The 6,794-nt window shown below is 44.3% G+C and overlaps 1 non-coding gene across 1 annotated transcript; it reads left to right on the top strand.

The window, feature by feature from the left end:
• Window positions 1-6,150: 6,150 nt before the first annotated feature.
• Window positions 6,151-6,223, top strand: TRNAK-CUU. The gene has a single exon. It is a non-coding gene; the product is annotated as a tRNA-Lys (tRNA).
• Window positions 6,224-6,794: the final 571 nt, after the last annotated feature.

The following is a 6,794-nucleotide window of genomic DNA, read 5'->3' as shown; positions in this document are numbered from 1 at the left end:
GCACTTACACCACTCTGCTGGAGCTCAGTCTTTCTCCCAGCATCCAGCCAGGCCTCTAAGTGGGCACCTCTGCAACGGGAGACTCACCACCTTCTAGAGCAGCCAGTCCATCTGGGCATAGCTCTGACTTCCGGAGAGTTCTTTCTGGGAAGCGGAATCCCACTGCTCAGGTCTCAGCTGGGCCTCCACCCAGCGCTTCCTGCCCGGGGAAGAGAATTCAGATTCAGAAGATGGCATGCCCCTGGCCTGCAGCCCTCAGATCTCAGAACATGATCAGCTGGTGTCCCTGAGCCCCTCTGGACCCAGCTGCCTGGTCTGCATCAACCATTCACTATGGATCTGGCTTCTGAGCTCCTTACCATTTGAGTCCTCTTCTCTTGCTGCCTGTTGGGGATTGAATCATGACCCCACAAAGAGTCTTAAGCTGCATTCTGGTGGGTGTGAGCCCATTTGTAAATAGGACCTTTAAAGATATTATTAGTTAAGGTGTTAACTCATTTGTGAATAGGATCTTTGAAGATCCTATTTAGATGAGGCCAAATAGAATCAGGTTGGGCCTACATGCACATAACTGAAGTCTTTATAAGCAAAGGAGATTCGGGTGCAGAATTCAGTAGAAGCCAGAAGTCAGCAGAAACAAGAGGAGCAGACACAAGGAGAGAGAGATGGCCATGTGACAGAGGAATGTGGGAATGCTACAGACTCAGGCAGAAAGCAGACCTTGCCAGTCCCCAAAACCATGAGCCAATAAATTCCTGTTGCTAAATCAACCCATTATGCAGCATGGGTAAAGCTAAGTGCCTGGCATATAGAAAGTGCTGAGTATATGGAGCTAGTGAGGGTACTGGAAGTAGAAGAAGAAGAAACAGAAGCAGCAGATTCAAAAGAAGCTGGAATTCTGAGAAAGAACGGGAGAGCTCATAATTGGTTGAGGATATTAAAAGAAGAAGGAGATGGATGTGATGGTTGATTTCAAGTGTCAAATTTTGGCTAGGTTATGACATCCAGTTGTTTGGTCAAGCAAACTCTGGCCTGATTGTTACAGTGAAGTTATTTCATAGGTGTATCTAAATCATTAGTCAGTTGATTGCATCTATGGTTGATTGCTTCTAGGATCAACAAAGGAGATTTCCTTCAGCAATGAAGGCCTAAAAAGGAGAATCAAGGATTTCAGCTGTCAGAAAGAATTTCTATCTCTACTTCAGACAGGCAGCTCCTCCTGGAGAATTCATTGTCACCTTGATTGGGGCTCTCAATGCAACTTCTCCTAGGGAATTCAACATCACCTTCATCAAGCATCCAACTGGCAGCCTGTCCCATGGAATCTGGACTTGCCAATTGTCACAGTTATTTGAGCCAGTTCCTATAATAGAAAGATAGATAGATAGATAGATAGATAGATAGATAGAGATTAGAGGTAGAGATACCTTATTCATTCTGTTTCTCTGGAGAACTCTGACTAATATAGAGGAGAAAAAGAGAAGGAGGAGGAGGAGGTGAAGAGGAAGAAGACAAGGCAAAAGTGAAAGAGAAGGGGAGGAAGAGGGAGGAGGAATGGAGAAGTAAAGGAAGGAGGCAGAGGAGAAGAAGGAGGAGTGATTACCATTTGGCCCTAAAGGATCTTTCAGATTCCAACTGGGTCAGTCGTGTTGGGGAAGGAGAGGCATTCCAGAAAGAGGAAACGGAAGGAGCAAAGGAACATAGAGATGTCATGGGAACAGCTATTTTTTTGGACAAAAATGTAGAAAAAGGAAAGAACTGGGAGATGGGCCAGATGGTGGGTCCTTTGACAAATGCCCTGGGCCCACACCAGGCCAGAGACACAGGCTCTGGGGCTCTCTGGGAACCACCAAGCAGGCAACAGAACTGTTTGTCATCCATTCTGTGAGTCACGCCTCCCCCGTACACCGTGACCACGCTGTCTTGTAGTTGGGGGAGGGGGATCACAGAGCTGGCAGCCAGGAGAGATGGTGTTCCTTTCCACCCAGGACATCACTACCCCAGCCCACTGTCCTTAGAAACCAAGCTTGGAGTCAGCCCAACCCACAGCTCTAGACTTTTTACTTTGGCACCAATTCACTCTTTTTACTCACACTTTCTTTCTTTGACTCAGATCAATGCCAATAAAATCTCTGCAATGAATGGGACAGATACACAAAAACATTTTCATTATTAAAATGATATGCTCCTTCTAGGAGCATTTCATAATTGTGGGTCAAATACAGGCAATAAGCAGGCTGGAAGCCGACCTTCCCTGGTTGACTCGTTGACAAAATAACTTATAGACAAGTTATATAGACAGTCTCCCAGAGACTGACTGAACCACGACAGACACCGCATACACCCATTGTCTCAAAATCATCCCAAGAATCTGGGAGTGCCTTTGAAATTCCTAGAATTCAAGGTCAGATGCTAGTACAAAATGCTGAACATAAAATATTTCTGTTTTATTTTACTTTTCAACAAAGTGTCTAGGCATTTCGGCTTGACTGAGAGTCTTGGAATGTCAGTAATTGTGTCGGAAAGCCAACACCCCAGGAAAAGGCTCAAGCCAGCTCTGCTGCAATTTGACAAGTCCCTATAAATTACTATCTCTCGCTTTGTGTGTTACTGTTTCCTAAGTAATTCAATTCCATTCCAGACAAACAATATTTATTGAGTTTCTTCTGTGTCTACAGGAATCTGCTCCCAGATCTTTCTGAAGACTTCAGGTATCAAACATTTGCCCCAATCCATCCTGGAATGTTCCAGAAGACTTCTCAGAACACATGCTCTGATTCAGGATGGTAGAACCTACAGTTACTAAAATGATAGGGTGAACAAAGATAACTATGTCTGAACCCTAATGAGTCTGCAGTCTGGGACTACGAAAGGATAGAGGGATTTCTACAACTGTTATAACTAGACTATAAGCAGGAGGTAAAGAGGGCTGTGGTCCCGAGCAAAGAAAGGGAGTAAATCACTGCAGTTCACAGAAAGGCTCTGTGGAGGAGGTGGCATGTCTCTTGTATCCCGCGGCAAGAGTGGGATTCCAAGAAATAGAGGTTACGAGAAGGAGTATCCTTAATTGAGGGAAAATAGGAAGGCAGAAGATGTGTGAGGAATGGTAAGTAATCCTCTCTCCCCACACACTCCAGGAAGATAAGGCTGGAAAAGCGGGCAGGTTTTGCAAGACCTTGGTTGCCATGATGAGCAGAGACTGCCTCAGTTTCCCCTTTCCTCCCGTGACTCAGCTGTACTGCATCTCCCAGCCCCTCTTGCAGGTAGGATGGCCGTGTAACTCAGTTCTAGCCAACAGAATGTAGCTGAAGCCGTATACACCCCTTCCAGTGGAAATTCATTTGTGATCCCACACACTCGCTGCCAGCTTGGACATCTATACCCCCAGGTAGAGCCACACATTGGAGATGGCAGAGACTCTCAACTGCTCCCTGAGCAGCTGTGTGACATAGAGCACATCCCACCTCCCATCCCCTCTACAGCTTCCAAATAGGCTTTTCCCATTGGAAATGAGAAATAATCTTCTTTGGTGCTGAGCCAGGGATTTCAGGGTTCATGTGCGTGAGCTCTGAAGTCAGACCTTCTCCAACTAAACTACCATGCATAGGGGTTGCGTGTTCTTCCTTAGGACATGAGCCATGGGGGTTGTTGAAGAACGGAATGACGTGCTCATAGCTGTGTTCGAGAAAGATAAACAGGCAGCAGTGTGGAAACCGATATGGATGTTGGAGACAAAAAATGCCTCATCGAGGCTATTGAGAGGCAGCGAGAGATAAGGATGCGAGCTAAAACAGTGAGGGCAGGAGGAAGGAAATGAGGGGATTCTTCTCACCCTGATTTACTCACTTCTTCCTACTAGACTTCTATAACCCTATTTATTGAAACAGATTTCTCAAAGGTCACCACTGACCTCCTCATCCACAAATCAAGTAGCCTTTTTCTTCATCATTGTCATCATCCTGTAGCATCTGATGCTTTTCCTTTCTTCACTTTACAGGTTTTTTCAAATGCAATTTTATTGAGATATATTCACATACCTTATAATCATACAAAGTGTACAATCAGTAGTTTACAGTATCCTCATATAGTGTGCATTGATCACCAAAATCAATTTTTGAACATTTTCATTACTCCAAAAAATAGAAAAAAAAGAAAAAACGAACACCCAAAGCATCCTATCTACCCCATCCCCCCCCATTATTCATTTAATTTTTGTCCCCATTTTTCTACTTATCTCTCCATACACTGGAAGAAGGGAGTGTGAGCCACAAGGTTTTCACAATCACATGGTCACAGCATGTAAGCTATATAGTTATAAAATCATCTTCAAGAATCAGGACTACTGGGTTGCAGTTCAACAGTTTCAAGTAGTTCCTTCTAGCTATTCTAATACACTAAAAACTGAAAAGGGCTATCTATATAATGCATAAGAATAACCTCCAGAATGACCTCTCTACTCCATTTGAAATCTCTCAGTCACTGAAACTTTATTTTGTTTCATTTCTCTTCTCCCTTTTAGTCATGAAGGCTTTCTCAATCCTGTGATGCTAGGTCCAGGCTTATCCCCACAAGTCATGTCCCACATTGCCAGGGAGATTCACACCCCTGGGGGTCATGTCCCATGTAGGCAGGAGGGCAGTGAGTTTACCTGCAGTGTTGGCTTATAGATAGAGGCCACATCTGAGCAACAAAAGAGGTTCTCTGGGGGAGACTCTTAGGCACAATTATAAGTAGGCTTAGCGTCTCCTTTGCAGTAACAAGCCTCATAAGGGTAAGCCCCAAGATCAAGGGCTTTTTGGCCTACTAAACTGGTAGTCTCTAATGCTTGTGAGAATATGAGGAATTCCCCAGCTGCGGAAGTTTAATATTTCCATATTTTTCCCCAGTACCTTAAGGGACTTTGAAAATACTTTTTATTCTCCAAATTACTCTGGGATATATTGGGGCTTCATGCTAACCTGTAAAAACCAACCAGATCTCACCCCCTATTCAAGGTTTCATGTAATTGTGGTGTTTGAATAAACTGACCATACAAGTTAAATTAGATAGTGTGCTACAGAAAATATAGATTTTGCACCAAATAAACATCTCTTCCTTTGGCCTTGCCTAGAAGTTAAATTTTAAAATGCAGTTAATATCATCTTTTATCCTTAGTCTGATTTACCTTAGTCCTAACCAAGTCCATTTTGTTCCTATCTCTAATTGAATTCTGGTCTCTTTTTCAGCTTCTTTAACAGTTGCCATATGGGGTAGTGCTGGCATTCATAGCTGCCGAACTCTAGCTCTGAGTCTCAGGTGTCACACAGATACCCGAAGTTCCAGGAACCCACCAGGTTATACACAACCTGCTCACATCTCAGAATTTAGAAATAACTGTTACAACTCATGAATAGATGTGACTGCTGCAAGAGCTTACAATCTAGGAATCTTTACCATAAGCCTTCCCCTGATAACCTATGCTCCCAGACTCAATTCTCAGAGTTTGCGCTTTATAGTGAGTCCATATTAACGAGGCTATAATGTTTAATGTTTGTCTTTTCAATTCTGACTTATTTCACTCAACATACTATCCTCAAAGCCCATTCACCTACTTCCATGCCTCACAACTTCATTCCTTCTTGCAGCTACTCGATATTGTATTGTATGTGTACACCATAGTTCACCCTTCCATTTGTCAGCCAATGTATCCTTAGGCCACCCACAGCCATTGTGAATGGTGAATATTGCCTCTGTAAACACCAGTGTGCAGATGTCCATTCATGATCTGATGCCTTTTTTAGACTCTTTCTCCCTGGCCTCTCCTAGTCCTTCACATCTCTGACCCCTCCTTCTCTTCTCTATGATCCTCTTCTGCCACCTGATCGTTGAGTGGAAGGCTCCCTCGAGATCCTGGCTGTGCACCAGCTCTTCTCTTTTCTGCAGATACAAAATCCCTCCTTCACCATCTGGCTACTTGCCGCAGAATGGCAGTTCCTGACTGAAAAAACACCAAACTATCACTCTCAGAAAGCACCTCCCATATGGTGGAAGGATGTGTTAACCAATGAATGGACAATGGGAAAATTGCTAACATGGGGAAGACGTTATGCTTGTGTTTCCCCAGATGATGGACAAATTCCAATTTGGATACCAGCCCAACAACTGAAGCTAGCCCAGCTAGCTCAGTTGGTAGAGCATGAGACTCTTAATCCCAGAGTCGTGGGTTCAAGCCCCACGTTGGGCGCCAGTTTTTGCTGACAGGCAACGCTGAAATGAGACACAGACACAAAGTTAAGATTTAAGGGAGCAGGGGACCCACAGCATCATGTGCCAAGTGGGTGCTGATGCATCTGTGCTCCAGTTATTTATTCGTTTGTTACACAAAGCTAGACTACACTACATGATCAAAAGCATTCAGGGTCTCTCAGATATTAATCTCTACATCCTGCTGCAGATAAGAAGGAACAATCTGGGGTCAGTGGTTAACGCTGCTGTCATAATCACAAGACACACATCTTTACAGGGCTTGCCTACACAGCGTTCCATGCAGGCTTGTGACCCAGCGTTCCAGGCCACCACCCCAGACATGGTCTAAGTGACATGAAAAGCTTGGTTCCCCACAGCTACTACCTTCAAGCTCACGACCCTCAGAGCTTCCTACCAACCCTGACTTCTCATCTGAGTGTCAGATCAAATTTTTCAATTTGCCATCTCAACAGCCCTACACAGATTCCTGCAGGCACCTCAAATGCATCCTTCCAAAACAGAACTCATTTTCTTGTCACCACCCCTCACAACTCACTGCCTTTCAAGAA

This window comes from Choloepus didactylus, chromosome 7 (assembly GCF_015220235.1).
Source record: "Choloepus didactylus isolate mChoDid1 chromosome 7, mChoDid1.pri, whole genome shotgun sequence".
In the NCBI taxonomy this organism is placed as follows: domain Eukaryota; kingdom Metazoa; phylum Chordata; class Mammalia; order Pilosa; family Megalonychidae; genus Choloepus; species Choloepus didactylus.
The sequence above is the reverse complement of the archived record's forward strand: the minus strand, read 5'-3'. Positions and strand labels throughout refer to the sequence as shown.